Source organism: Takifugu rubripes, chromosome 9 (assembly GCF_901000725.2).
Source record: "Takifugu rubripes chromosome 9, fTakRub1.2, whole genome shotgun sequence".
In the NCBI taxonomy this organism is placed as follows: domain Eukaryota; kingdom Metazoa; phylum Chordata; class Actinopteri; order Tetraodontiformes; family Tetraodontidae; genus Takifugu; species Takifugu rubripes.
In genome coordinates, this window is record NC_042293.1 from 14,519,957 (window position 1) to 14,529,932 (window position 9,976).

The 9,976-nt window shown below is 46.1% G+C and overlaps 1 long non-coding RNA gene across 2 annotated transcripts; it reads left to right on the plus strand.

The window, feature by feature from the left end:
• LOC105416961 (uncharacterized) lies at positions 1-3,114 on the plus strand. Of its 2 annotated transcripts, none has more exons than XR_964834.2 (3): positions 1-318; positions 1,891-2,026; positions 2,625-3,114. It is a non-coding gene; the product is annotated as an uncharacterized lncRNA (long non-coding RNA). The 2 variants fall into 2 exon arrangements; XR_964835.2 differs by lacking the exon at positions 1-318 and adding an exon at positions 819-959.
• Positions 3,115-9,976: the final 6,862 nt, after the last annotated feature.

The window sequence follows — 9,976 nt, forward strand, 5'->3', positions numbered from 1 at the left end:
ATGCTGAGAGCCAGGTGCCGTCATCAAGGAGATCCCCGTCACCTGTTCCTGCTCATACAAATTGGTGGCAGGCCGTCACCTGGTTTCCAACTCTGCTGGAGTTTGCAACGTTTGGTTTCCATCTGTCTTTATGTAGTTTGTGTTTGTGTTCCAGCCTCCTCTACCTAGCAACGATGGGGCGGGCAACACTTTAAACAGCCAGTTCCCCCACTTAATCCACCATAAAGTGTTAGCCTATCCAGTTAGTCTGCTGCAGTCTTAATTAAACCTGGAACCTGGAGCCTTATCTGATTAGCCAAAGGCTAACTCGCTTTACTGGTGTGTTTCTTTTGATGTTGGTCTTGGTTTGTTAGAGCTTTTTGTGACAACAATCGCGCCTTCAGAAAATCAGAGAACTCATTTATGCCTCTGAAAGTATAAAGACAAGTGCATAAAACCTGATACAAGTCACAGCGGCATGAAAAAATCCCTTTTGCTTCAAAGGAGGCAGCAGCTGCTTTCATGCTGGAGGGACTAATGGACACCTCCAAGTCTCAAGGTTATTCATTCATTTGTCCAAGGAAGAGTGTAATTCTTCAGCCTTCTTTGATGATTGGACCTCAATTAGCAATGGAAGGAATTTCCCTGTAGAGGCTTTTTAAGGGATGGTACCTTCCCAGTAGTTTGTTGCTGCCTGAGGCAGCTGAGGAAAGATGTTCTACAGTGTTTCAGAGACACATTTCATTTTGTTCCATTTGGTCTCGTGAATGTGTCTCTGAAATATTCAAAGAAAGCCTGTTCCAAGCTCACAATCTATTCTTTCACATTTAATTCAACTTCAGAGAGGAGCCAAAAGGTGGAGGCTGCATTTGAAAATCTTTTCAGGCCGACTTCCTCTTTGTGGAGCTAAGAGCCGACTGGCCTTCAAACCAGTGTCAGATGTCTCAGAAGGGATAAAGAACCTTCATGCTGGAACCAAGGTTTGAAGCCGAACTCTGCAAATACTTCACCAGACTTTGGCATCAGTGACGTTCCCGTTGACGCCGTAGCGGCCCGCAGCAGTGAGAGCAGCGTGCTCTCTTTGTGGATCAACCTGTCTTCTGCGTCTCATTAACGAATTCTTAACGTACAAGTCTTCTTGCTCGCCTCGAGGCTTCTGTTCCACTTGACACCAGTATTCCAGAGGCCTGCGAGGCGAGGCCACCTGAGGGTCGCCCTTTCTGATAGTCAACTTTGCTGAAACAGCCCTACAGCTCTACAACCTGCTCTGGATTTAAAGCCTTGACAGAGGCCCGATGGTGGCAGGGAGATCACTGGGTGGGGGCTCCGTTTATTGGCCTGTAAAAGCTGGTGTAACACGGTGGTGGTTGGGGAATCCTTGTGTCATCGTCTCCTTTTTCTGTCCTGAGGGAATTCCCTCGGCTGTTCATCACCTCTGTATAAATCCACCTGAGGGCCAACATGGACGCTGCACGGCTACACGGGCTACAGCGCAGCCTTGTGATGGCCAAGTTCAACCAGTGTAAACCTGGAATGTCGCTCAGTAACTTTTAGCAATCTGGAATTTGTCCTACCAGGAAAATGAAATGTCTGGACCTGTGTCGTAGTTCCATAAACAGGGCTTTACCGAGTTTTAGCAGAATTCCTTTTAGCATAAAAGACCGCAGTATCGTGTGTTTGACTCCTGCCTACAAACCTGCTCTGAAGGAAACAGGACTTGTGCGTTGATTGGTTCTGGTCTCGTCTATGGAAGCTGGAACTATCGAGTCTCTTAACATTCTCTCATTTCGTGGTTTGAGTCTTTGACCTTGAAAAACGCCAATCTTAATCTGGACAAACATTCCCTTTTATCTAAAACCACAAAGAATGCTCAGGCCATTTTAGATGTCTGTCTTCTCCTTCTCTTTGCAGACTTTGTTCCAACAGCTCGTAGATGTGCTTAGCCGAAGGTGCAGGACAAGTAGACTGAAAAATGAATTTCTCCACATCACTGCTGGACTCCTTAACGGCATCATGGGACATGGACTCCCTCCCTGTTGGTTCTCCTGTATGTATGAGGGTTCTGTTTGTTCTCTCTTTTTTTCTAGCACTGCTGACTGCACCACAAATTGCTTCCATAAAAAAGATCACCTTGATCTAGACCTTGGGTCACTGTGATGGGCTGGTTGGGGGAGTGGTGCTTGAAATCCTTCTCAGAATATGCTCTGCTGGATCCCCTTGAATTGAGTCTGTTTTTAATATCACACGTTCTACTGAAATACAAAGCAGCTGGAAAATTTTTGTATGTTTAGTTGTTGTAAATATTTTCTGGCCCCTTCGATGTGAAGCAGAAGCCAAAAGCACAGAAACATCTTGTGGTCTTACAGTTTGAGGTTTATTGGCGACTGGCTCGGGGAGAATTTGGGAGATTTTCAAGCACAGCGGGGGGCTGTTGAGGCCTCCCCCGTCGGTTATATACAGCAGGTTGCTGACGTAGGAGGGATATACTCTATAGACAGAGCCAATCGAAGCTTAGTACGGTGCACATCTTTGCACCCTGACTGTCTTTATCCTTCTTTATCCTCGCCGCCCTGACCACAGGACGTCTGTGCTGCACAGACGCTTGTAAAATATGCAAACCTGTTTTTAACTCTGGGACTTTTCAGACTTCGACCTTAAACCATCTGCGACTGCGAGCTGAACAACATCATCTTCTGGCGGTGCGACTGAGCGCTAGAAGCTGCTTGTGGCGACTAATCCTGAACCACCTTCCTGTTTCAGAAACCAACATTTAATTCCTAAACCGTCAATCATTGGACACGTCACACGTGTGTTCCACGGTTAATTGCTGCGTAAACATTGTGTCTGCTTGTGTGTGAAGCAATAACGTTTTTGTGTGTGTGTGTGTTTATACGAGACCGAGCCATTTAACCACCGGTCTGATGTTGCGCAACATCATGAGTGGAGGGACGTGCACCACTTCCCCAGAGAACATCTCTGCCTCGGAGGCACCGTACAGCAAGCAGAAGCAAATACAAATGACAGAGCCCTGTGATGCATTGACTGATGAGATGTTAATTAAGATCCCATGCACTTTCTTTCAGCAGATAAATGAGCTGCTTCAAAAACATAATAAAAAAGCTAAATGAACCACAATGCAACAACGTGTGGGTTTTTTTCTTTGGGCATGAACTTGGCAACGCTCATACGACTCAGACGGGCAACACGTCTGCTGGAAGAGCAACAAAAAGATTCTAATCATCCATCTAATGATAATTATTTTAGGAGTTTGGGGATGAGTAAAACCATAAGTGCGTCATAAAACACTCCAAAAATCAGAATTTACACAACAAACATAATTACCCCCAATGAAAGATGCCCCGCCTCACTGTGAGGTGCTGGTGGTTTGGAAATGCCCCAAAAGCTTATGGGGAACATAAAGGTGCATGATATCTGTGGAATTAACTCATTCCACTGATCCTCTCCTGGAGTTTCCTCTCATTCCTTCGTCCTGGTTTTTCCTTTGGGATCATGCTCAGCGACCACAAGGCCAGAATCTGGTTTGCATGAAGTGATTGGAAACCCGCAGAGGGGCCGACCGGCTGCAGCACCGACTGGGCCGAAAGAAAAAATAGCTTTGCTTTTGAACCTGTGATAAACTGCTATGCATGTGGGATTTGGGTATTTTTTAAATCAACATTTGAACACCAGAGCTGCCGATCTGGACGGGGACCTGTAGATGCTCAGCGTGGTGAAATGCAGCTTCTTCCAAAGGGGCCAAGGAGTCAAAGGGGCCAAGGTGAAGATAGGTGACGGTCGGGCGGGCTGACTCGCTCCCTGTTTTCAAAAGCCTCCTAAAAACTCACTTCTGTTCTTTGGCTTTTCAACCCCGTATGAGAGGCTGCGTTAATGCAGCACTTTGGAACACTCTGCTGTTTTAGTGCCTTCTACATGAGTTATGACATATAGAACCTGGGCTGATTCAAGCCTCAAAAGGTTGAAAAACATACTTTGGGTGAAATAATACTTCCTGAAGTGCTTGAACTTGTTAATCAGCTTAGCCTACAACGGCGCTGACAGACCGCTATGTGTTTAACCTGTTCTTCCATCAACCGACTGGCCTGATGGTTATCCAGGGATTTAGGCCCATTATGAACGGCGGGTGAAACTGCAGCGCCATGTGACGAGTACAGTGTCCGTCAGCACCCAAGTTTAAGCAGTACGCCGGCGCTTGCACGCACACTCGGAGACGTGGGCGCACACGGAACAGAGGCGTTTCAAATGGGTGAATCATCGGCTCTGGCACCGCGTTAAGGATCATGCGGTCCCCGATGGAATTACATTAATCTGTAAAATGTACTTCTGAAGGAGGGAAGTTTAGATGCTGCCTCTGTAAATCTGTTTCAGCCTGCACACGAGTTCATCTTCCCCTCGCTTCTTTAGAGCAACGCTGGAAATGTGGGCCTTGCCCACATGAAGCCACCTTCTGGAACACATTCCCAAACCTCCTACTCCTTAATTTGGGAAATGGCCACTACACAGTGGAACATGCTCCTGGAGATCTCGCCCCAGATTCTGGAATCTTATTGGTTAAACAGAGGCATCAGAATCCCAAACGTCACTCATTCTTCCATCTTTGATATCCAAACGTGCACTTTACCAGTCCTGGTTCGCTCTATGGGGGGAGAGAGAAGCTAGAATATTCTGGAAGTACTGGGTTGTCAAGGATTTGAGCAGTTTAAAATACATATTATTTCTGTTGGGTTTTTTTTTTAAATAAAGGGTTTAAGTGCTGCTCCCCAATCAAGGCACCAGTGCACAGCATGTGCATGCATTATTCATGTGCATGTGCTGCCAGTGGAGGCCTCCTCCAGGGAGGGGCCCCGGCTCTGTCGTGAACTCAACGGAACAGATGACTGCAATCCAACCTTTGTTGTAATGGGGACCATCTGTCCTTCAGAGGGGGAAGTGACGGATGGATCCAAGAAAAAGAACTCTTAAAGGACGCCATCACGTTTATGGCACCTGTGATCGTGTTGTTTTTAGAGACCATTTGAGTTCATCAGCCAGTCCACCCAGGCGTGAGCTGGTACCAGCATCGCGGTGCTGGTGTGAGGCGAGGGCGCTCGTGCAGCCAGAAGGGACAAGCGTCCACGGCAAGGACAGCCTCGCGGTGCCTCGTCTCCAGTCAGGTTCAGCTTAGCTTAGCCGGTTCGCTCACCACTGTTGTGCAATCTGAAATATCTTTTCTCCATCTTGGTGATTCGGATCTGCACTGTAACAGAGCCAAAGATCTCAGCCTTTCCTGAAAACCGGCCCAGTTGTTGTTGTGTAATGCTGCACACAGAGACACAAATGTGCTGAGAACTGTGTGCGTGACTCTTGTGCATGTGGTGGGGATTGATAGGGTGCATTTTGGCTTTAACGGTTTTTTTCATCTGATTGGGATGATGTCATCACAGTATATCAAGACCATTTAACCCCTTATCTTAAATGTTCTGTGCTGGAATGTTGCCATGATTGTTTAAAGCCATTTTTGATTCCTGGAAGGAGGCCAGAACAGTCTGTTTTAAATAAGACTCAAACCTTTGGTCGGGGGGAAAAAAAACTTTTAATGCTGCAGCTTTGGTAATGGACCTGAACAAAATACTAGAATCTATGTTCTTGTTTACCTGAAATCCTCTTAAAAGATTAAGAGACCTGCACATAAAGACTGTCTGAATAAATCAGGCCAGTTTGTATTTACACGTCTCGGTCATTAGGCCATACGGGCGGAACCGTTTCAGAGTTTTGACTGTTGTGGAAGAGTTGGCAGCGACGCCTCCAGAAGAGCCGCGCTGACTGATCGTTGCTCGGAGACCGAGAGTAAACACCATCAGATCCGCTCAAATCAGACGCTCGCACAGATGAACAGTCGGGAGCGTTCCGTCTCCATGAACAAGGCAGGACAACAGGTGAGCGAGGACACGGTGAAAAGGTGACGACAGCTTTAACTGCTCTCAACCGCAAACTGGAGCTCATGAGTAAACAGGCAAACCCTCACCAGTCATGGAGACTCATGAGGACCATGCACATTTGCTGTGAGTGAACGGTGCATTTTTAATGTCATTGGAAAGACTCCCACAACATCGATGTCTATATAATAATAACAATAGTAATAAGCCCGATTTCTTTGTTACTCTAACTGAAATTTTACTCCAAGTCTGGACTCTAGAGGTCCAGGAAAAGGTCATTTTGCACCATTTTATTTTTACACGGGTGTTTCTCTAAGACTTCTGTCTTTCAAACCTGAAATTCTCTTTATTGGTACCAAAAGACTCCATCAAATAAATGAACACTGTCATCCACATCACTCACAGCCCATAGCAGCATTATTTCTGCACTGCTGTTTTGGACGCAGCTAATTTTAGCACCAAACATGCACCATTTCCAATTGGACTACAATCACGTCTCACTCTGTGAAAACCTGCGTACAATCCAGGGAGCGGTCACCATGGTAACACAAGCCAGTTAAAACACATCAAAGTTGAAGCTGCTGGGACCCGTGGTTCCTAGATTTGCCCTACCTGACTAACAGATCAATTTCATTTCCACGCACAGCCCTCTGATGCTTCACTGCCAGCGTGCCTCCTCTTATCGGAGAGGCCCTGCTTCACATGTCAGGCTGACATTAGATCAGTCACTGGAATTAGATCATTTCCTCAGGGCCAAGGAGCGAATGGGCAGCGCAACGATAATACTTCGCTATCCACCGACCTTCCCTGGAAATGTATTAATGAGTATCACCCAACTCTGGCCCGTACTTCTCCACTTCACTCGCTCGTCAGATCGCCCATCCCCTCTGACATCCTTCATCTCTCGGGGTCTCCTGAAGCTGAGCTGCATATTGATGCTGTATTGAAGCAGGAGTGGAAGTGACGTTGAACCCTGGCACCAATTAATGGGATTTCTGTAACAGGCTGAGCATCTTTGCACAGAATTAGCCGTGATCTAGAAACTCTGTTATGCTGGGATGTGTGAGTGAAGGGGGCACGTCCCACGTGTCTGTGAGGTGGAGTGACCTCAGGGTGGTAGTTAGCAGGAGTGAAGGGAGCCCTTTATGTTCAACTGAAACATCTAACCCTAAGAAGAGGCCGTACTTATCTGCCATAAACGGTTTATCTCATCAGAGTTGTGAGCGCTGAAGCAGGAATGCTGGCTTTTCTGCAGCCTTGTTCCCTGCCCACACTTGATTTCCACAGCTAGCTTTAAACGAAAAAAAACGAAACGGCCAGGAGATTGAACATTTAATATCCTACCACAGTAACATAGTGTCTCTGATGTCTGACAAACGATTCTGTTCAATTCTTGATAATCAGTTTAGTTCTACAAATTGAAAAATTGCACAACAGAGAACCACTGTTGCTCTGTGCAAGCGCTAGCTGGGGACATCGCCACCAACTTAATGGCTTATTTTCAGCTGCAGACTGGGTTTAGACATGAGACATGAGTATAATTTTAAATGCTTGCAAGCGTTACATGAGGATATCATTAAATCAATTATTTCCAGGCACATGAGTGAAGGGGTCTGGCTTACGGAATGAGGTTGTGACAACACAACCTTGGGGAATTTCCCTCACAAAAAGTGGGACACAGGTTTGTTTTACAGAGACGGTCAACAACCGTTTAATTTTATGTTTTTATTATAAAATAGAATAAGGAGATAACTTCATTAAAGAGGCTGACCACTAAATAGAGGGAAAATCCAAAAATCCAAGTCATCCCTGACGTGCACACCAAACCACAGGACTTGTGAAAACAGCCCCAGCAGGGAGTGGCCGCCGCCTCGGGAACCAGCGCGCGAGAAAAAGGAAACAGAACTTAAACAAGCCGCAAGGTACAACAGAAAACCCAACAACAAACAGAAATAAGCCACACAGAGGCCAAATATGACAGCTCATTAAGTACGCTCACAGGAATCGGGAACTATTGCCACTTTTGTTGGGTTCCGGTAAGCTGTTGAACACATGTGGGATCTCATCCCACGTGGTCATTTAATCAAGTCGGCACACGTTTGTGACCAAAATCCAATTGATCTCCAAAAAAGTCTCGTTGAAATTTCCACCTTCAAAGCAGAATTCAACAGTTTTGATCTGCTGGTAGATCACACGCCTGGATTTTGTTCACTTCCTGGGTGAAAAAACACAAAGCCTGACCGGTTGTTCTGAATTAAAGTGATCATCAATCAGGCCCGAGATCGAGCCAACCCAGCTGCTCCTGTAGCTGAGCCACGCCAGGAGTCGGGGCCGATAAGTAACTGTTGGAAAAAGACATCAGAATGGGGGAGGAATCTTCAGTGCTATCGCTCTCATTCATCATAAGGGGAAATTCATCAAGTGGGCTGGGGGGGGGGGGGGGGTAGCGTTACTCTTCATCATTAGATGACAGAAACCCAAACACGTCCACCTATGGAGGAAGGGTTTTCATCAAAACAGACCCTCCGTAATCTTGGGAGCAGATGTAAAAGTGAGCAGCCTGACAGATCTGACGTCCTTTCATCCAAATGTGCTTAGAAGAACAAACTTTTCAGACTCATTAAAGCCGACCTGTAGATTATCTCTGAGGCAATTATCTTTCAGTGTGACACAAGATAACACCCCACGAGGCTCGGGAGTAGCTTTATTTCAGCCGGCAGCTTTATTGTTTGTTCTGTAGAACAGGTGGAGGACGACCACAGACCAAAGCCGGGCTCAAATATTGAAGATATGGACGAACTAATCAGTGGCTCCAATCAGCTGACTTCATCTCAGAAATAAACTTTTCTTGGGGTAAAGTTAGGAAAACCAAGGAAAATCAAAGTTTCTCCATTATGGCTTCCAATATAGGGAGTTCTTCACCTTTCGTAATGTGTGGAAAATGTTTGTCGCTTCCAGGAAGTCACGACGCACATCCGTCTAACCACGCTGGCCTTGAATGTTAGAGGTCCTGGGCCAAGACCGAGGAGGCTCGGCCCAAAGGGACCAGGACTCGGCCATTTCCTTGAGGACCACTCTTCGATTCCATGCTGCCCATTAGCATCTGCTTTTAATTGCTTTAAGGACAAAAGAGCAGAAGAGACGACCGGCTCTCCTACGTCAGTATTCAGAAACAGGAGCTTAAACAGCTTTTTTGATGTGGAACTCATGAATTATCCATTAAACTCCCATCTTTGTAGTCACAATTATCACGTTTGTGGTTTTTATCATTTTAAATATGTGAAACATCAGTTCTCTGTGGGAAAAGGTTGCATCTGAGTAAACAGAATAAAAGTTCTGTGGGGAACTAAATGTTGCAGAAGATCTTTAAGAACAGAGTAAGACATTTACAACATGAACTTCGTGAACGGGGATCTTTCCGAAATGTCCCTTTTTTGACTTTGGACAGTAAAGTCTTGTTTTTTGACAGTATGTATCTGTAGGTGTGAAACCGTGGCAAATGTGACACAGAGGGTATTTGATGCATCATCAATGCCTCCATTTTACTCAGCTGAGTCTCACACATTTGAACCCTTCCTGCAGACATAGTCTCGAGTATTCTAACACAAATATAAACCCCGTTGCAAGTCACATCCTTTCTAGAATGGGCTGTTGTTCTGACCCGTCAGAGTTCTTGGTTCAGGACGACGCCAGTGCAGATGTTTAAGAGACGTTTTGTCGATCAGTGGTTGCTGTTGCTGAGTTAAGGTAGCGGTGATGCTTCAAAAGTGCCGCTCACTTTCAGTGACGTTTACACACAGTGGAGAGCTGGAGGCTCCTTTCTCCACACCTGGAGGGGGTGAAGACCCCCACGGCTCCGACCGTTCTCCTTTTTCAGTTTCACTTCCTGTGTGGCTCACAGAGCCTCACATGTCTCAGGCCACATGTCTCAAAACGACATCGTGTTATCAATACTAGTAGATAGGAACGAAATAAAAGCCAAATGTTGGTACGTGCGTGCTCTGGGCTCATGTTCAGACAGCTTTGAACTTTGCATTGCAGTGTGAAGTTTACCACCTCCGTCG